General features: G+C 47.6%; 1 protein-coding gene across 1 annotated transcript in view; it reads right to left on the bottom strand.

The window, feature by feature from the left end:
• Positions 1-13886, bottom strand: part of LOC121578472 (muscarinic acetylcholine receptor M3) — a 102528-nt gene extending 88642 nt beyond the window's left edge. The window contains exon 1 of the mRNA XM_045223300.1: positions 13813-13886. The gene's annotated coding sequence lies outside the window, so the exon portion shown is untranslated. The remainder of the gene's footprint in view (positions 1-13812) is intronic.
• Between the last annotated feature and the right edge of the window lie 8574 nt (positions 13887-22460).

Here is a 22460-nt window from a genome sequence, read left to right as displayed (position 1 = left end):
AAAACGAACTATGGAAGATTTTGTATGCAAAACTAACTGTGCAAGAGATGTTCTTGTAGGCAGAACGTATCTGAGTGGGATTCTATTGAATTGACAGGCAAGACTCAGCCCCTACTCTACACAGACAGGCACGACTCCGCCCCTACTCTACACAGACCGGCACTACTCAGCCCCTACTCTACACAGACCGGGGCGGCATAACCAATCACAGCTGCAGTAGGTCTATATGCAAATAGACTATTGCCATATATGGATCTGTGCCATGTACTTTGAACTGGACTGTGTTTACAGTATGAGCGGTCGTGAGTAGATGCGCTTGTTTTGAGATCAAAGCGAGAGCTGCATGTAGCCACGTGAACACATTTAGTTCATATCCTTTGCTAGTTAGTGAGTTATTATCCCAGTTATAGATCATTTCTTGTCAACAATAGAGGAGTGATTGCTTCCTACAAGTGCATTTCTAGACATCTTTGAAAAGCAAATCAGGTAAAGGGCATTTTTTTTTGTCTTAAAGGGGCAGTGTTGTATTTTGAGACAGGCTTGAATAAGCTAAGTAGCCAATAGGCAGAGGGTAGCATAATTTGTCTGATTCTCTGTAATAATGGTATGGGAATAATGATGCATTTTATTTTGTAAAGTGGTTTCTTGCATCAAACACAACAACATTTTCAGTCACCTCCTTGTCTAAAGGACCAGTGGATAAACAGGTTAATTAATGTCAAGCTCTGCATGTTTTTATCAAAAGTCTCATGGAATGTAGGCCTGAATCTAGTGCACTATATAGGGAATAGGGTGTCATAGGGCTCTGGTCTAAAGTAGTGCACTATATAGGGAATAGGGTGCCATAGGGCTCTGGTCTAAAGTAGTGCACTATATAGGGAATAGGGTGCTATTTGGGACTCACACACAGCTTAATTCACATGTCTGTGCTTTGACAGCACCACTCATAACAAAAGGCCATCATGTCAAGCTCTCACTGTGGAGACAGTCAGAGAAGGACGTCTTGAAAATATCAGCGTCTATGAATAGTGTGTGTGTGTGTGTGTGTGTGTATGTGTGTGTGTGTGTGTGTGTGTGTGTATGTGTGTGTGTGTATGTGTGTGTGTGTGTGTGTGTGTGTGTGTGTGTGTGTGTGTGTGTGTGTGTGTGTGTGTGTGTGTGTGTGTGTGTGTGTGTGTGTGTGTGTGTGTGTGTGTGTGTGTGTGTGTGTGTGTGTGTGTGTGTGTGTGTGTGTGTGTGTGTGTGTGTGTGTGTGTGTGTGTGTGTATGTGTGTGTGTGTGTATGTGTGATGTGTATGTGTATGTGTATGTGTGTGTGTGTGTGTGTGTGTGTGTGTGTGTGTGTGTGAATAGGTAACTAGTGAATTGCTTTATCACCATATAGGTTACATTTAAATAATGTTTTGTTAATATAAACACATTAGAGAAGGTAACAATGCCAAGCTACTCTCAGACGTTGAGGTGAGGAATAAGAAGTGAAATGTTATTTGGGGGGGGACTGTCCGTCGTACGCTAAGACAATCACTGAGTGTATCCCAAATAGCACCCTATTCCCTTTATAGTACAGTCCCCTATGGGCCCTGGTCAGAAGTAGTGCACTATATAGGATGCCATCTGGGATGCAGCCTATATATCTTGGAGGGACTGTCCCGTCATACGCTAAGACAATCATAGATATTCATTTCAGGTGGTCTGAGATGGATGGATGCCTACGCACCAGGTGAGAAGCAGACAAGTACGTCTTTCTGAACACGCCAAGCCAGGAATGAACAGTTTAACCAAGATGTAGTTCATTTACATGTTCATTTATTTCACTTCAGGGGCGATCCCATCCAAACCCATCCAAACCTCTCTCTATCACTGGTGACCAATTCTCTCTCGTCGGGTCGGGAGTGACGCAGACAGTAGGAGGAACCACAGCCATTATAGAGTACAGCTCTATATTCAGAGAACACTGATTCGTCCCAAATGGCACCCTATTCCCTATATAGTGCACTACTTTAGACCAGAGCCCTATGGCACCCTATTCCCTATATAGTGCACTACTTTAGACCAGAGCCCTATGACACCCTATTCCCTATATAGTGCACTACTTTAGACCAGAGCCCTATGACACCCTATTCCCTATATAGTGCACTACTTTAGACCAGAGCCCTATGACACCCTATTCCCTATATAGTGCACTACTTTAGACCAGAGCCCTATGGCACCCTATTCCCTATATAGTGCACTACTTTAGACCAGAGCCCTATGACACCCTATTCCCTATATAGTGCACTACTTTAGACCAGAGCCCTATGACACCCTATTCCCTATATAGTGCACTACTTTAGACCAGAGCCCTATGACACCCTATTCCCTATATAGTGCACTACTTTAGACCAGAGCCCTATGGCACCCTATTCCCTATATAGTGCACTACTTTAGACCAGAGCCCTATGACACCCTATTCCCTATATAGTGCACTACTTTAGACCAGAGCCCTATGACACCCTATTCCCTATATAGTGCACTACTTTAGACCAGAGCCCTATGACACCCTATTCCCTATATAGTGCACTACCTTTGACCAGAGCCCTGGGCACTGTATAGGGCATAGGGCGCCATTTAGGGCGCAATTGAAGAGTGATTACAGCGATGACACATTTACTCCTAACCTCTGATATCAAATAAAAGGCTCTACCATCAGGGGCCATTCTACACCAGAGGAGGAGGTGAAGATGGTCCTGGGATGGCATGTGGAGGAGGACAGGGAGTCTCCCCTGGGATGGCATGTGGAGGAGGACAGGGAGTCTCCCCTGGGATGGCATGTGGAGGAGGACAGGGAGTCTCCCCTGGGATGGCATGTGGAGGAGGACAGGGAGTCTCCCCTGGGATGGCATGTGGAGGAGGACAGGAGTCTCCCCTGGGATGGCATGTGGAGGAGGACAGGGAGTCTCCCCTGGGATGGCATGTGGAGGAGGACAGGGAGTCTCCCCTGGGATGGCATGTGGAAGAGGACAGGGAGTCTCCCCTGGGATGGCATGTGGAGGAGGACAGGGAGTCTCCCCTGGGATGGCATGTGGAGGAGGACAGGGAGTCTCCCCTGGGATGGCATGTGGAGGAGGACAGGGAGTCTCCCCTGGGATGGCATGTGGAGGAGGACAGGAGTCTCCCCTGGGATGGCATGTGGAGGAGGACAGGGAGTCTCCCCTGGGATGGCATGTGGAAGAGGACAGGGAGTCTCCCCTGGGATGGCATGTGGAGGAGGACAGGAGTCTCCCCTGGGATGGCATGTGGAGGAGGACAGGGAGTCTCCCCTGGGATGGCATGTGGAGGAGGACAGGGAGTCTCCCCTGGGATGGCATGTGGAAGAGGACAGGGAGTCTCCCCTGGGATGGCATGTGGAGGAGGACAGGGAGTCTCCCCTGGGATGGCATGTGGAGGAGGACAGGGAGTCTCCCCTGGGATGGCATGTGGAGGAGGACAGGGAGTCTCCCCTGGGATGGCATGTGGAGGAGGACAGGGAGTCTCCCCTGGGATGGCATGTGGAGGAGGACAGGGAGTCTCCCTGGGATGGCATGTGGAAGAGGACAGGGAGTCTCCCCTGGGATGTAATGTGGAAGAGGACAGGGAGTCTCCCCTGGGATGGCATGTGGAGGAGGACAGGGAGTCTCCCCTGGGATGGCATGTGGAGGAGGACAGGGAGTCTCCCCTGGGATGGCATGTGGAGGAGGACAGGGAGTCTCCCCTGGGATGGCATGTGGAGGAGGACAGGGAGTCTCCCTGGGATGGCATGTGGAGGAGGACAGGGAGTCTCCCCTGGGATGGCATGTGGAAGAGGACAGGAGTCTCCCCTGGGATGGCATGTGGAAGAGGACAGGGAGTCTCCCCTGGGATGGCATGTGGAGGACAGGGAGTCTCCCCTGGGATGGCATGTGGAGGAGGACAGGGAGTCTCCCCTGGGATGGCATGTGGAAGAGGACAGGGAGTCTCCCCTGGGATGGCATGTGGAAGAGGACAGGGAGTCTCCCCTGGGATGGCATGTGGAAGAGGACAGGGAGTCTCCCCTGGGATGGCATGTGGAGGAGGACAGGAGTCTCCCCTGGGATGGCATGTGGAGGAGGACAGGGAGTCTCCCCTGGGATGGCATGTGGAGGAGGACAGGGAGTCTCCCCTGGGATGGCATGTGGAGGAAGACAGGAGTCTCCCCTGGGATGGCATGTGGAGGAGGACAGGGAGTCTCCCCTGGGATGGCATGTGGAGGAGGACAGGGAGTCTCCCCTGGGATGGCATGTGGAAGAGGACAGGGAGTCTCCCCTGGGATGGCATGTGGAAGAGGACAGGGAGTCTCCCCTGGGATGGCATGTGGAGGAGGACAGGAGTCTCCCCTGGGATGGCATGTGGAGGAGGACAGGGAGTCTCCCCTGGGATGGCATGTGGAGGAGGACAGGAGTCTCCCCTGGGATGGCATGTGGAAGAGGACAGGGAGTCTCCCCTGGGATGGCATGTGGAGGAGGACAGGAGTCTCCCCTGGGATGGCATGTGGAGGAGGACAGGGAGTCTCCCCTGGGATGGCATGTGGAAGAGGACAGGGAGTCTCCCCTGGGATGGCATGTGGAGGAGGACAGGAGTCTCCCCTGGGATGTCATGTGGAGGAGGACAGGGAGTCTCCCCTGGGATGGCATGTGGAGGAGGACAGGGAGTCTCCCCTGGGATGGCATGTGGAGGAGGACAGGGAGTCTCCCCTGGGATGGCATGTGGAGGAGGACAGGGAGTCTCCCCTGGGATGGCATGTGGAGGAGGACAGGGAGTCTCCCCTGGGATGGCATGTGGAAGAGGACAGGGAGTCTCCCCTGGGATGTAATGTGGAAGAGGACAGGGAGTCTCCCCTGGGATGTAATGTGGAAGAGGACAGGGAGTCTCCCCTGGGATGGCATGTGGAAGAGGACAGGGAGTCTCCCCTGGGATGGCATGTGGAAGAGGACAGGGAGTCTCCCCTGGGATGTAATGTGGAAGAGGACAGGGAGTCTCCCCTGGGATGTAATGTGGAAGAGGACAGGGAGTCTCCCCTGGGATGGCATGTGGAAGAGGACAGGGAGTCTCCCCTGGGATGGCATGTGGAGGAGGACAGGAGTCTCCCCTGGGATGGCATGTGGAGGAGGACAGGAGTCTCCCCTGGGATGGCATGTGGAGGAGGACAGGGAGTCTCCCCTGGGATGGCATGTGGAGGAGGACAGGGAGTCTCCCCTGGGATGTCATGTGGAGGAGGACAGGGAGTCTCCCCTGGGATGGCATGTGGAGGAGGACAGGGAGTCTCCCCTGGGATGGCATGTGGAGGAGGACAGGGAGTCTCCCCTGGGATGTCATGTGGAGGAGGACAGGGAGTCTCCCCTGGGATGGCATGTGGAGGAGGACAGGGAGTCTCCCCTGGGATGGCATGTGGAAGAGGACAGGGAGTCTCCCCTGGGATGGCATGTGGAGGAGGACAGGGAGTCTCCCCTGGGATGGCATGTGGAGGAGGACAGGGAGTCTCCCCTGGGATGGCATGTGGAGGAGGACAAGGAGTCTCCCCTGGGATGGCATGTGGAGGAGGACAGGGAGTCTCCCCTGGGATGGCATGTGGAGGAGGACAGGGAGTCTCCCCTGGGATGGCATGTGGAAGAGGACAGGGAGTCTCCCCTGGGATGTAATGTGGAAGAGGACAGGGAGTCTCCCCTGGGATGTAATGTGGAAGAGGACAGGGAGTCTCCCCTGGGATGGCATGTGGAGGAGGACAGGGAGTCTCCCCTGGGATGGCATGTGGAAGAGGACAGGGAGTCTCCCCTGGGATGGCATGTGGAGGAGGACAGGGAGTCTCCCCTGGGATGGCATGTGGAAGAGGACAGGGAGATGATGATGTGGAGCTGCTGGAGGACTGAGCCTACTCTGTCTCCGTCAGCCGGCAGGGTAGGACCAATCAGACTGGATGTAAATCAGAGGGCGTAGCCAGAAATCAGATTTTGGGTGGGCTTGTGACAAATGAATTGGGCGGAAAAAGTCCATCTAAGCTTGAGGACCCTGTTGTCAGCCTGACGACTCACACTACTTCCACTGCTCTGTCGTTCACTACATACCTTAATCTGAGACGGCCATCTTTGAAGTCGTTTGTGGTGACGAGGGGCACGAGGGGCATTGTACAAAACAAAATCATCAGCGATCGGATCGTCGCCAACCAATCAGAGTATCGAAGACGATGAAGAATTTTCAAACTGCCGCGTTACCCACGTGTGTTCTAGCTCTGGCCCAACCCATCGGTGTCTGGACCAATCAGATAGCCCCAAATGTGTTCACGTTCGGTGAAGGGTCGGGGAGGTAATCAGATCCAGACTCAATCCAGAGTTTGGAGTCTGGGTAGCCAGGAAGCTCTGTTACGCCACGTGGAAGAAAGCGCTGGGAAAACAGCACTTAGGCTGAATGAACAGTAGTCTACTGTTGAGATCTCAGACTGGATGTACAGTAGTCTACTGTTGAGATCTCAGACTGGATGTACAGTAGTCTACTGTTGAAATCTCAGACTGGATGTACAGTAGTCTACTGTTGAGATCTCAGACTGGATGTACAGTAGTCTGCTGTTGAGATCTCAGACTGGATGTACAGTAGTCTACTGTTGAGATCTCAGACTGGATGTACAGTAATCTACTGTTGAGATCTCAGACTGGATGTACAGTAGTCTACTGTTGAGATCTCAGACTGGATGTACAGTAGTCTGCTGTTGAGATCTCAGACTGGATGTACAGTAGTCTACTGTTGAGATCTCAGACTGGATGTAAAGTAGTCTACTGATGAGATATCAGACTGGATGTACAGTAGTCTACTGATGAGATCTCAGACTGGATGTACAGTAGTCTACTGTTGAGATCTCAGACTGGATGTACAGTAGTCTACTGTTGAGTTCACAGACTGGATGTACAGTAGTCTACTGTTGAGATCTCAGACTGGATGTACAGTAGTCTGCTGTTGAGATCTCAGACTGGATGTACAGTAGTCTACTGTTGAAATCTCAGACTGGATGTACAGTAGTCTACTGATGAGATATCAGACTGGATGTACAGTAGTCTACTGATGAGATCTCAGACTGGATGTACAGTAGTCTACTGTTGAGTTCACAGACTGGATGTACAGTAGTCTACTGTTGATATCTCAGACTGGATGTACAGTAGTCTACTGTTGAGATCTCAGACTGGATGTACAGTAGTCTGCTGTTGAGATCTCAGACTGGATGTACAGTAGTCTGCTGTTGAGATCTCAGACTGGATGTACAGTAGTCTACTGTTGAGATCTCAGACTGGATGTAGGGTAGTCTACTGTTGAGATCTCAGACTGGATGTACAGTAGTCTACTGTTGAGATCTCAGACTGGATGTACAGTAGTCTACTGTTGATATCTCAGACTGGATGTACAGTAGTCTACTGTTGAGATCTCAGACTGGATGTACAGTAGTCTACTGTTGAGTTCGCAGACTGGATGTACAGTAGTCTACTGTTGAGATCTCAGACTGGATGTACAGTAGTCTACTGTTGAGATCTCAGACTGGATGTACAGTAGTCTACTGTTGAGTTCGCAGACTGGATGTACAGTAGTCTACTGTTGAGATCTCAGACTGGATGTACAGTAGTCTGCTGTTGAGATCTCAGACTGGATGTACAGTAGTCTACTGTTGAGATCTCAGACTGGATGTACAGTAGTCTACTGTTGAGATCTCAGACTGGATGTACAGTAGTCTACTGTTGAGATCTCAGACTGGATGTACAGTAGTCTACTGTTGAGATCTCAGACTGGATGTACAGTAGTCTACTGTTGAGATCTCAGACTGGATGTACAGTAGTCTACTGATGAGATCTCAGACTGGATGTACAGTAGTCTGCTGTTGAGATCTCAGACTGGATGTACAGTAGTCTACTGCTGAGATCTCAGACTGGATGTACAGTAGTCTACTGTTGAGATCTCAGACTGGATGAACAGTAGTCTACTGATGAGATCTCAGACTGGATGTACAGTAGTCTGCTGTTGAGATCTCAGACTGGATGTACAGTAGTCTACTGCTGAGATCTCAGACTGGATGTACAGTAGTCTACTGTTGAGATCTCAGACTGGATGTACAGTAGTCTACTGTTGAGATCTCAGACTGGATGTACAGTAGTCTACTGCTGAGATATCAGACTGGATGTACAGTAGTCTACTGTTGAGATCTCAGACTGGATGTACAGTAGTCTACTGCTGAGATATCAGACTGGATGTACAGTAGTCTACTGTTGAGATCTCAGACTGGATGTACAGTAGTCTACTGTTGATATCTCAGACTGGATGTACAGTAGTCTGCTGTTGAGATCTCAGACTGGATGTACAGTAGTCTACTGTTGAGATCTCAGACTGGATGTACAGTAGTCTACTGTTGAGATATCAGACTGGATGTACAGTAGTCTACTGCTGAGATATCAGACTGGATGTACAGTAGTCTACTGTTGAGATATCAGACTGGATGTACAGTAGTCTGCTGTTGAGATCTCAGACTGGATGTACAGTAGTCTGCTGTTGAGATCTCAGACTGGATGTACAGTAGTCTACTGTTGAGATCTCAGACTGGATGTACAGTAGTCTGCTGTTGAGATATCAGACTGGATGTACAGTAGTCTACTGTTGAGATCTCAGACTGGATGTACAGTAGTCTACTGCTGAGATCTCAGACTGTAATGTGTTCTAGTCTAATGCAGAGCTGCCTGGTTAACGGCTGGATGTAATAACAGGTTGTATAAATGGGGATCACAGCGTCTGCTTCCCAAATGACACCCCATTCTCTACGTAGTGCACTGCTTTTGGACCAGAGCATTATGGGCCCTGGGCAGACATAGTGACACTATGTAGGGACTAGGGTGTCATTTGGGAAGCAGCCAGCAGCACTCTGGCCTTTTATACTTCTTTCATAATGCTTACGTTGAATCCATTAGTGACTATCACACTAAAAGGACAACCGTGAAATCAACATAATAATAATAATAATAATCAATGAATTGTCCATCAATTAGGATCCCTTCCATGATCCCTTTCACGTAGTCCTGTGTAGCTCAGTTGGTAGAGCATGGCGCTTGCAACGCCAGGGTTGTGGGTACGATTCCCACGGGGGGACCAGTATGAAAAATGTATGCACTCACTAACTGTAAGTCGCTCTGGATGAGAGCGTCTGCTAAATGACTAACATGCAACTAAACCAGCTAAGTGCACTGTGTCTTTTTTAGGGCCTATTTCCTGTTATCAGAGAGCCAGGCCTAATTCAGAGAGGTTCTTAAGGACGTGACCCTTCCTGCGTCCCAAATGGCACCCTATTCCCTATAAAGTAGACTACTTTGGACCAGAGCCCTGTAGTCCCAGTCGGTATTAGATAGAACGCTCGCCTGTAGGTAAAACAACCTGTGGTTACCTAGGTTACCCCATTGGCTCACAGCAAAAAAACACTTGACAATTTTTCAAACACCATTTTCTTGTCTGCTTGTTTTAGTCAATTACAAAACGACATTTAAGAAAAATACAACGTCTTAAGATGACTTTTCAACATTGCCTGCTCGCGAGCGTTCACACTACTTAGAAAAACGTAATATTGTAAGGCTTCCTTCAAGCCCCTTTTCATGTAGTAAGAGCTGTATTATTTATGATTCTGTTTCTGTCCCAAATCACAACATATTCCCTATGTAGTGCACTACTTTTGACCAGAGCCCTAAATAAGGAATAGGGTGCTATTTGGGATACACCTTCTGTGTCATTTTCTGTTATTCTGCAGACTGTATGGAGGGAGACACAAGGCCTGTGACATTATGGAAGGAGAGAGAGATGGAGGGAGACACCAGGCCTGTGACATTATGGAAGGAGAGAGAGATGGAGGGAGACACCAGGCCTGTGACATTATGGAAGGAGAGAGAGATGGAGGGAGACACCAGGCCTGTGACATTATGGAAGGAGAGAGAGATTGAGGGAGACACCAGGCCTGTGACATTATGGAAGGAGAGAGAGATGGAGGGAGACACCAGGCCTGTGACATTATGGAAGGAGAGAGAGATGGAGGGAGACACCAGGCCTGTGACATTATGGAAGGAGAGAGAGATGGAGGGAGACACCAGGCCTGTGACATTATGGAAGGAGAGAGAGATGGAGGGAGACACCAGGCCTGTGACATTATGGAAGGAGAGAGAGATGGAGGGAGACACCAGGCCTGTGACATTATGGAAGGAGAGAGAGATGGAGGGAGACACCAGGCCTGTGACATTATGGAAGGAGAGAGAGATGGAGGGAGACACCAGGCCTGTGACATTATGGAAGGAGAGAGAGATGGAGAGAGACACCAGGCCTGTGACATTATGGAAGGAGAGAGAGATGGACGGAGACACCAGGCCTGTGACATTATGGAAGGAGAGAGAGATGGAGGGAGACACCAGGCCTGTGACATTGGGGACTGAATCAAGTCGAGGGGTCTGAATACTTTCCGAATGCGCCTTATGAGAGAATCTTGCAGCACAGAATAATAATTGACAGTTTGTGTCAGACAGCTCCCTTGGCTTGTTGTTTCTGTGTTACCTAGCAGCAGGAGGGCTAGACACCATTCATTCCCTTAACTATCCACCTGGATTGTTAGTGAAGAGAAAGGCTTGTAGAATCAATCACAACACTGTACCTCTTTATCTCAACACAATGCCTACTCACTGAGTCACCATCACCGCACACACTTCCCGGAACACCCCAAGCCTCCCAAATTGCATCCTGTACTGTTGGACCGGGGCATAATGTTTTTCTTGTCTGAACATAGTCTCTCTGATCCCCTCATCGTTTGTTGTGTTCTCTGCTAGTCCGAGGCCAGACACTGTGTTTGTTGTGATCTCTGCTAGTCCGAGGCCAGACACTTCATTCTATAGCTGGAGGACTCCTGATATCGGCAGGAGTCATGGGTATTATTTATCTGTTGTGGTCTAGTGCTGTCTTGTTGCTAGCCGGGGCCATCTACTTTAAGTGCTGCCTGTCTTCCCAGTGGGCTACTTGGTGTGTGAACTGCCGACTGCTATTAAAAACTTGCAGATGATTGTTGACACATCAACCAGGATCAAGGGGCAGAGCAATTTGTGACTGTTATTGTTTTGGTAATCAGTGGTTGTATTGGACGGGGAGTGGTTTCTCCTCTCCTAGGCAATCAGCAATTAGTACAGGGAGATATGCTCTCCACCTCTGCTAGGAAATTAGCAATTAGTGTTAGTTCTTCAGTCTCCCTTGGTTTCTCAGTGGAAGCGGCGGCCTCGTCGCCGAAACAAAGACGGTTCTGCCGAGTTGGTCGAGGAAGGAAAGAGTGGAATGCTGCACACCGCTCTCTCACTTTAGTATCTTACCTAGATATTTACAGATGATCTCATTTTGCTATTTTGTAGCGTTGGCAACTGCTCTTCGTTGTTGGCGACTTCAACCTCCCGAAGTCTGCCTTCGATTAGTTTCTTTCCAACTATCTTTCCCCTCCTTGCCTCTTTTGAACTCACCCTTTCCCAGTCCCCTACAACTCACAAGGCAGGCAATACGCTTGACCTCATCTTTACTAGAGGCTGTTCTCCTACTAATCTCACTGCAACCTACCTCCAGGTCTCTGATCACTACTTTGTTTCCATTTCTGTCTCCCTTTCCTCCAACCCTAACCACTCAGCCTCTACCCAGATGTTCATGCACCGTCGCAATCTTCGCTCTCTCTCTCTCCCACTACTCTCTCCTCTTCTATCCTATCATCTCTCCCTTCTGCTAAATCCTTCTCCCTCCTGTCTCCTGATTCTGCCTCTTCGACCCTACTCTCCTCCCTTTCCGCATCCTATGACTCGCACTGTCCCCTTTCCTCCTGGCCGGCTCAGCACCCCCCTGCTCCATGGCTGAGTGATTAATTGAGAGCTTACAGAACAGGGCGGCAGGCAGCTGAGAGCAAATGGAGGAAAACTAAACTTCCAGAGGACTTATCATCCTTCCACTCCCTCCTCTCTACCTTCTCTTTCTCTGTATCCGCTGCTAAAGCCACTTTCTATCCCTCTATTTCAAGCTTCTGCCTCTAACCCTAGGAAACTATTTTCCACCTTCTCCTCCCTCCTTAATCCTCCACCCCCTCCCTATTCCCTCTCTGCAGACGACTTTGTCAACCACTTTGAAAATAACGTTGATGACATGTTCAACCTTCCAAAGTTCTCCCATGTCAACCCACTCCTCCGCACACTCCACTGACTTCCAGTCGAAGCTCTCATCCACTACAAGACCATGGTACTTACCTACGGAGCAGCAAGATGAACTGCCCCTCCCTACCTTCAGGCTATGCTCAAACCCTACACCCCAACCCGAGCACTCCATTCTGCCACCTCAGGTCTCTTGGCCCTCCCACCTCTACAGGAGGGCAGCTCCCACTCAGCCCAGTCCAAGCTCTTCTCTGTCCTGGCACCCCAATGGGAGGGCAGCTCCCCCTCAGCCCAGTCCAAGCTCTTCTCTGTCTTGGCACCCCAATGGTGGAACCAGATTTCCCCTGGAGCTATAACAGCAGTCCCAGCCCATCTTCCCAAAACATCTGGAACCATACCTCGTTAAAGAGTCTCTTAAATAACCCCACATCACCCCCCCGCACCCCCCCCACATCACCCCCCCCACACATCACCCCCCCCACACACACACACATCACCCCCCCCGCACCCCCTTCTCACTTTTTATAGAGGCAGTGTGGAGTGTAATGTCCCCAGTAAGACAGTGCTGTGACTTTAATAGAGGCAGCGTGGAGTGTAAAGTCCCCAGTAAGACACAGTGCTGTGACTTTAATAGAGGCAGCGTGGAGTGTAAAGTCCCCAGTAAGTCACAGTGCTGTGACTTTAATAGAGGCAGCGTGGAGTGTAAAGTCCCCAGTAAGACACAGTGCTGTGACTTTAATAGAGGCAGCGTGGAGTGTAAAGTCCCCAGTAAGACACAGTGCTGTGACTTTAATAGAGGCAGTGTGGAGTGTAAAGTCCCCAGTAAGTCACAGTGCTGTGACTTTAATAGAGACAGCGTGGAGTGTAAAGTCCCCAGTAAGACACAGTGCTGTGACTTTAATAGAGGCAGCGTGGAGTGTAAAGTCCCCAGTAAGTCACAGTGCTGTGACTTTAATAGAGGCAGCGTGGAGTGTAAAGTCCCCAGTAAGACACAGTGCTGTGACTTTAATAGAGGCAGCGTGGAGTGTAAAGTCCCCAGTAAGACACAGTGCTGTGACTTTAATAGAGGCAGCGTGGAGTGTAAAGTCCCCAGTAAGTCACAGTGCTGTGACTTTAATAGAGGCAGCGTGGAGTGTAAAGTCCCCAGTAAGTCACAGTGCTGTGACTTTAATAGAGGCAGCGTGGAGTGTAAAGTCCCCAGTAAGACACAGTGCTGTGACTTTAATAGAGGCAGCGTGGAGTGTAAAGTCCCCAGTAAGACACAGTGCTGTGACTTTAATAGAGGCAGCGTGGAGTGTAAAGTCCCCAGTAAGTCACAGTGCTGTGACTTTAATAGAGGCAGCGTGGAGTGTAAAGTCCCCAGTAAGTCACAGTGCTGTGACTTTAATAGAGGCAGTGTGGAGTGTAAAGTCCCCAGTAAGTCACAGTGCTGTGACTTTAATAGAGGCAGCGTGGAGTGTAAAGTCCCCAGTAAGTCACAGTGCTGTGACTTTAATAGAGGCAGCGTGGAGTGTAAAGTCCCCAGTAAGACACAGTGCTGTGACTTTAATAGAGGCAGCGTGGAGTGTAAAGTCCCCAGTAAGTCACAGTGCTGTAGTAGAATGTGGGAACTTACCAATATGTTGGGAGTGAAGTCGCCACTAGATGTCACCTCTGGTTGGAATGCAGTCCAGTATCTCTGTCGTCCTCTGACCATGGAGTATGCTCATCTGATTGGCTCATGGTGAAGGGGAACTAGAGAAGAAGAAACACAGAAGAAGAAGACTTCAATAATCCGCTATAAAAGGATTATAAATATTACTGAATGTGAACCTCAACCCGCTATAAAAGGGATATAAATATTACTGAATGTGAACCTCAACCCGCTATAAAAGGGATATAAATATTACTGAATGTGAACCTCAACCCGCTATAAAAGGATTATAAATATTACTGAATGTGAACCTCAACCCGCTATAAAAGGATTATAAATATTACTGAATGTGAACCTCAACCCGCTATAAAAGGATTATAAATATTACTGAATGTGAACCTCAGCCCGCTACAAAAGGATTATAAATATTACTGAATGTGAACCTCAACCCGCTATAAAAGGATTATAAATATTACTGAATGTGAACCTCAACCCGCTATAAAAGGATTATAAATATTACTGAATGTGAACCTCAACCCACTATAAAAGGATTATAAATATTACTGAATGTGAACCTCAACCCGCTATAAAAGGATTATAAATATTACTGAATGTGAACCTCAACCCGCTATAAAAGGATTATAAATATTACTGAATGTGAACCTCAACCCACTATAAAAGGATTATAAATATTACTGAATGTGAACCTCAACCCACTATAAAAGGATTATAAATATTACTGAATGTGAACCTCAACCCACTATAAAAGGATTATAAATATTATTGAATGTGAACCTCAACCCGCTATAAAAGGATTATAAATATTACTGAATGTGAACCTCAACCCACTATAAAAGGATTATAAATATTACTGAATGTGAACCTCAACCCACTATAAAAGGATTATAAATATTACTGAATGTGAACCTCAACCCGCTATAAAAGGATTATAAATATTACTGAATGTGAACCTCAACCCGCTATAAAAGGATTATAAATATTACTGAATGTGAACCTCAACCCGCTATAAAAGGATTATAAATATTACTGAATGTGAACCTCAACCCGCTATAAAAGGATTATAAATATTACTGAATGTGAACCTCAACCCGCTATAAAAGGATTATAAATATTACTGAATGTGAACCTCAACCCGCTATAAAAGGATTATAAATATTACTGAATGTGAACCTCAACCCGCTATAAAAGGATTATAAATATTACTGAATGTGAACCTCAACCCACTATAAAAGGATTATAAATATTACTGAATGTGAACCTCAACCCGCTATAAAAGGATTATAAATATTACTGAATGTGAACCTCAACCCACTATAAAAGGATTATAAATATTACTGAATGTGAACCTCAACCCGCTATAAAAGGATTATAAATATTACTGAATGTGAACCTCAACCCGCTATAAAAGGATTATAAATATTACTGAATGTGAACCTCAACCCGCTATAAAAGGATTATAAATATTACTGAATGTGAACCTCAACCCACTATAAAAGGATTATAAATATTACTGAATGTGAACCTCAACCCACTCTAAAAGGATTATAAATATTACTGAATGTGAACCTCAACCCACTATAAAAGGGATATAAATATTACTGAATGTGAACCTCAGCCCACTCTAAAAGGGATTTAATATTACTTGACAAGCGTAAGAAGATATCTGATGAGGACAGGACAAACATTTTGTTGTGTGCATTAGGAAGCCACAGACAGCTGATATCTGCATATAACATCTCAAATAAAAATCTTTTAAAATTAAAATCGTTTCCTTGTATTGCAATATTCTACCATCATAAAGCTGTCCAGACAGAGGTGGCGTCTCAAATGGCACCCTGCTCCCTATGTAGTGCACTACTGTTGACCAGAGCCCATTGGGGAATAGGGTCGCATTCTGCACTACTGTTGACCAGGCCCCGTAGGGAATAGGATGCCATTTGAGACGCCACCTCTGTCTGGACAGCTTTATGATGGTAGAATATTGCAATACAAGGAAAATATATTAATTTAAAAAGATTTTCTTTGAGATGTTATATGCAGATATCAGCTGTCTGCTGTCTGTGGCTTCCTAGGGTGCCATTCTGCACTACTGTTGTCCAGGCCCCATAGGGAATAGGGTGCCATTTGGGACTACTGTTGTCCAGGCCCCATAGGGAATAGGGTGCCATTCTGGACTACTGTTGTCCAGACCACATAGGGAATAGGGTGCCATTTGGGACTACTGTTGTCCAGGCCCCATAGGGAATAGGGTGCCATTCTGGACTACTGTTGTCCAGACCCCATAGGGAATAGGGTGCCATTTGGGACTCAGACAGAGTAATGTGTAATATGTCTTGGACCCCTTCACCTGGGTTCTGCCTGTTAGTGTTGGGGACAGTGAGATCTGATAATGGACTGACCTAGTGAGATGAAGATTTATTGTTGGGTGTACCTTAAAGCCACAATCCTTAATTTGTTTTTTGTTTGTTGTTGTTGTCAAAAGTCAGACCCCACCACTTGGATTGCTATAAAGCTGAGGGATGGTGCTGAAGAAATACAACAGCTCTAGATTAAAATGACCAGCAGCAAATATTGCAGATTGTACCTTTTAAATCACTTTTAATAGAAACCAATATGTGCCTGTCTAATGAATCATGATTGTATGCTCAGCTTCTTTAATATGTGCTTTTCCATTTTAAATCCATGTGTGGTTCTGACTGTGGGGTCTGACCAAGCATTTAAATCCATGTATGGTTCTGACTGGGCGTCTGACCAAGCATTTAAATCCATGTATGGTTCTGACTGGGGGTCTGACCAAGCATTTAAATCCATGTATGGTTCTGACTGGGCGCCTGACCAACCCAGACAACTGACCAGGGTGCAAATACTAGGCTTTTTATTTTCCCAAACTTTAAGTTCTTTAAAAAGTCAGAGATCAGAAACCATAAACCGTATATATACCGGGGTCTTGGGCTGTATACCGTATATATACCGGGGTCTTGGGCTGTATACCGTATATATACCGGGGTCTTGGGCTGTATACCGTATATATACCAGGGTCTTGGGCTGTATACCGTATATATACCGGGGTCTTGGGCTGTATACCGTATATATACCGGGGTCTTGGGCTGTATACCGTATATATACCGGGGTCTTGGGCTGTATACCGTATATATACCGGGGTCTTGGGCTGTATACCGTATATATACCGGGGTCTTGTATACCGTATATATACACCGGGGTCTTGGGCTGTATACCGTATATATACCGGGGTCTTGGGCTGTATACCGTATATATACCGGGGTCTTGGGCTGTATACCGTATATATACCGGGGTCTTGGGCTGTATACCGTATATATACCGGGGTCTTGTATACCGTATATATACCGGGGTCTTGGGCTGTATACCGTATATATACCGGGGTCTTGGGCTGTATACCGTATATATACCGGGGTCTTGGGCTGTATACCGTATATATACCGGGGTCTTGGACTGTATACCGTATATATACCGGGGTCTTGGACTGTATACCGTATATATACCGGGGTCTTGGGCTGTATATCGTATGTATACCGGGGTCTTGGGCTGTATACCGTATATACACCGGGGTCTTGGGCTGTATACCGTATATATACACTGGGGTCTTGGGCTGTATACCGTATATATACCGGGGTCTTGGGCTGTATACCGTATATATACCGGGGTCTTGGGCTGTATACCGTATATATACCGGGGTCTTGGGCTGTATACCGTATATATACCGGGGTCTTGGGCTGTATACCGTATATACACCGGGGTCTTGGGCTGTATACCGTATATATACCGGGGTCTTGGGCTGTATACCGTATATATACCGGGGTCTTGGGCTGTATACCGTATATATACCAGGGTCTTGGGCTGTATACCGTATATATACTGGGGTCTTGGGCTGTATACCGTATATATACCGGGGTCTTGGGCTGTATACCGTATATATACCTGGGTCTTGGGCTGTATACCGTATATATACCGGGGTCTTGGGCTGTATACCGTATATATACCGGGGTCTTGGGCTGTATACCGTATATATACCGGGGTCTTGGGCTATATACCGTATATATACACAGGGGTCTTGGACTGTATACCATATATATACAGGGGTCTTGGGCTGTATACCGTATATATACCGGGGTCTTGGGCTGTATACCGTATATATACCGGGGTCTTGGGCTGTATACCGTAAATATACCGGGGTCTTGGGCTGTATACCGTATATATACCGGGGTCTTGGGCTGTATACCGTATATATACCGGGGTCTTGGGCTGTATACCGTATATATACCGGGGTCTTGGGCTGTATACCGTATATATACTGGGGTCTTGGGCTGTATACCGTATATATACCGGGGTCTTGGGCTGTATACCGTATATATACACCGGGGTCTTGGGCTGTATACCGTATATATACCAGGGTCTTGGGCTGTATACCGTATATATACCAGGGTCTTGGGCTGTATACCGTATATATACCGGGGTCTTGGGCTGTATACCGTATATATACCGGGGTCTTGGGCTGTATACCATATATATACCGGGGTCTTGGGCTGTATACCGTATATATACCGGGGTCTTGGGCTGTATACCGTATATACACCGGGGTCTTGGGCTGTATACCGTATATATACCGGGGTCTTGGGCTGTATACCGTATATATACCGGGGTCTTGGACTGTATACCGTATATATACCGGGGTCTTGGGCTGTATACCGTATATATACCGGGGTCTTGGGCTGTAGACCGTATATATACCGGGGTCTTGGGCTGTATACCGTATATATACCGGGGTCTTGGGCTGTATACCGTATATATACCGGGGTCTTGGGCTGTATACCGTATATATACCGGGGTCTTGAGCTGTATACCGTATATATACCGTGGTCTTGTATACAGTATATATACCGGGGTCTTGTATACCGTATATATACCGGGGTCTTGTATACCGTATATATACCGGGGTCTTGTATACCGTATATATACCGGGGTCTTGGGCTGTATACCGTATATATACCGGGGTCTTGGGCTGTATACCGTATATATACCTGGGTCTTGGGCTGTATACCGTATATATACCGGGGTCTTGGGCTGTATACCGTATATACACCGGGGTCTTGGGCTGTATACCGTATGTATACCGGGGTCTTGGGCTGTATACCGTATATACACCGGGGTCTTGGGCTGTATACCGTATATATACACCGGGGTCTTGGGCTGTATACCGTATATATACCGGGGTCTTGGGCTGTATACCGTATATATACCGGGGTCTTGGGCTGTATACCGTATATATACCGGGGTCTTGGGCTGTATACCGTATATATACCGGGGTCTTGGGCTGTATACCGTATATACACCGGGGTCTTGGGCTGTATACCGTATATATACCGGGGTCTTGGGCTGTATACCGTATATATACACAGGGGTCTTGGACTGTATACCATATATATACAGGGGTCTTGGGCTGTATACCGTATATATACCGGGGTCTTGGGCTGTATACCGTATATATACCGGGGTCTTGGGCTGTATACCGTAAATATACCGGGGTCTTGGGCTGTATACCGTATATATACCGGGGTCTTGGGCTGTATACCGTATATATACCGGGGTCTTGGGCTGTATACCGTATATATACTGGGGTCTTGGGCTGTATACCGTATATATACCGGGGTCTTGGGCTGTATACCGTATATATACACCGGGGTCTTGGGCTGTATACCGTATATATACCAGGGTCTTGGGCTGTATACCGTATATATACCGGGGTCTTGGGCTGTATACCGTATATATACCGGGGTCTTGGGCTGTATACCGTATATATACACCGGGGTCTTGGGCTGTATACCGTATATATACTGGGGTCTTGGGCTGTATACCGTATATATACCGGGGTCTTGGGCTGTATACCGTATATACACCGGGGTCTTGGGCTGTATACCGTATATATACACCGGGGTCTTGGGCTGTATACCGTATATATACCGGGGTCTTGGACTGTATACCGTATATATACCGGGGTCTTGGGCTGTATACCGTATATATACCGGGGTCTTGGGCTGTAGACCGTATATATACCGGGGTCTTGGGCTGTATACCGTATATATACCGGGGTCTTGGGCTGTATACCGTATATATACCGGGGTCTTGGGCTGTATACCGTATATATACCGGGGTCTTGGACTGTATACCGTATATATACCGGGGTCTTGGGCTGTATACCGTATATATACCGGGGTCTTGGGCTGTAGACCGTATATATACCGGGGTCTTGGGCTGTATACCGTATATATACCGGGGTCTTGGGCTGTATACCGTATATATACCGGGGTCTTGGGCTGTATACCGTATATATACCGGGGTCTTGAGCTGTATACCGTATATATACCGGGGTCTTGTATACAGTATATATACCGGGGTCTTGTATACCGTATATATACCGGGGTCTTGTATACCGTATATATACCGGGGTCTTGTATACCGTATATATACCGGGGTCTTGGACTGTATACCGTATATATACCGGGGTCTTGGGCTGTATACCGTATATATACCAGGGTCTTGGGCTGTATACCGTATATATACCGGGGTCTTGGGCTGTATACCGTATATACACCGGGGTCTTGGGCTGTATACCGTATATATACCGGGGTCTTGGGCTGTATACCGTATATATACCGGGGTCTTGGGCTGTATACCGTATATATACCGGGGTCTTGAGCTGTATACCGTATATATACCGGGGTATTTGGGCTGTATACCGTATATATACTGGGGTCTTGGGCTGTATACCGTATATATACCGGGGTCTTGGGCTGTATACCGTATATATACACCGGGGTCTTGGGCTGTATACCGTATATATACCAGGGTCTTGGGCTGTATACCGTATATATACCAGGGTCTTGGGCTGTATACCGTATATATACCGGGGTCTTGGGCTGTATACCATATATATACCGGGGTCTTGGGCTGTATACCGTATATATACCGGGGTCTTGGGCTGTATACCGTATATACATCGGGGTCTTGGGCTGTATACCGTATATATACCGGGGTCTTGGGCTGTATACCGTATATATACCGGGGTCTTGGACTGTATACCGTATATATACCGGGGTCTTGGGCTGTATACCGTATATATACCGGGGTCTTGGGCTGTAGACCGTATATATACACCGGGGTCTTGGGCTGTATACCGTATATATACCGGGGTCTTGGGCTGTATACCGTATATATACCGGGGTCTTGGGCTGTATACCGTATATATACCGGGGTCTTGAGCTGTATACCGTATATATACCGTGGTCTTGTATACAGTATATATACCGGGGTCTTGTATACCGTATATATACCGGGGTCTTGTATACCGTATATATACCGGGGTCTTGTATACCGTATATATACCGGGGTCTTGGGCTGTATACCGTATATATACCGGGGTCTTGGGCTGTATACCGTATATATACCGGGGTCTTGGGCTGTATACCGTATATACACCGGGGTCTTGGGCTGTATACCGTATGTATACCGGGGTCTTGGGCTGTATACCGTATATGCACCGGGGTCTTGGGCTGTATACCGTATATATACACCGGGGTCTTGGGCTGTATACCGTATATATACCGGGGTCTTGGGCTGTATACCGTATATATACCGGGGTCTTGGGCTGTATACCGTATATATACCGGGGTCTTGGGCTGTATACCGTATATATACCGGGGTCTTGGGCTGTATACCGTATATACACCGGGGTCTTGGGCTGTATACCGTATATATACCGGGGTCTTGGGCTGTATACCGTATATATACACAGGGGTCTTGGACTGTATACCATATATATACAGGGGTCTTGGGCTGTATACCGTATATATACCGGGGTCTTGGGCTGTATACCGTATATATACCGGGGTCTTGGGCTGTATACCGTAAATATACCGGGGTCTTGGGCTGTATACCGTATATATACCGGGGTCTTGGGCTGTATACCGTATATATACCGGGGTCTTGGGCTGTATACCGTATATATACCGGGGTCTTGGGCTGTATACCGTATATATACTGGGGTCTTGGGCTGTATACCGTATATATACCGGGGTCTTGGGCTGTATACCGTATATATACACCGGGGTCTTGGGCTGTATACCGTATATATACCAGGGTCTTGGGCTGTATACCGTATATATACCAGGGTCTTGGGCTGTATACCGTATATATACCGGGGTCTTGGGCTGTATACCGTATATATACCGGGGTCTTGGGCTGTATACCATATATATACTGGGGTCTTGGGCTGTATACCGTATATATACCGGGGTCTTGGGCTGTATACCGTATATACACCGGGGTCTTGGGCTGTATACCGTATATATACCGGGGTCTTGGGCTGTATACCGTATATATACCGGGGTCTTGGACTGTATACCGTATATATACCGGGGTCTTGGGCTGTATACCGTATATATACCGGGGTCTTGGGCTGTAGACCGTATATATACCGGGGTCTTGGGCTGTATACCGTATATATACCGGGGTCTTGGGCTGTATACCGTATATATACCGGGGTCTTGGGCTGTATACCGTATATATACCGGGGT

Source organism: Coregonus clupeaformis, chromosome 1 (genome assembly GCF_020615455.1).
Source record: "Coregonus clupeaformis isolate EN_2021a chromosome 1, ASM2061545v1, whole genome shotgun sequence".
Lineage (NCBI taxonomy): Eukaryota > Metazoa > Chordata > Actinopteri > Salmoniformes > Salmonidae > Coregonus > Coregonus clupeaformis.
This window is presented reverse-complemented; position numbering and strand designations above follow the sequence as displayed.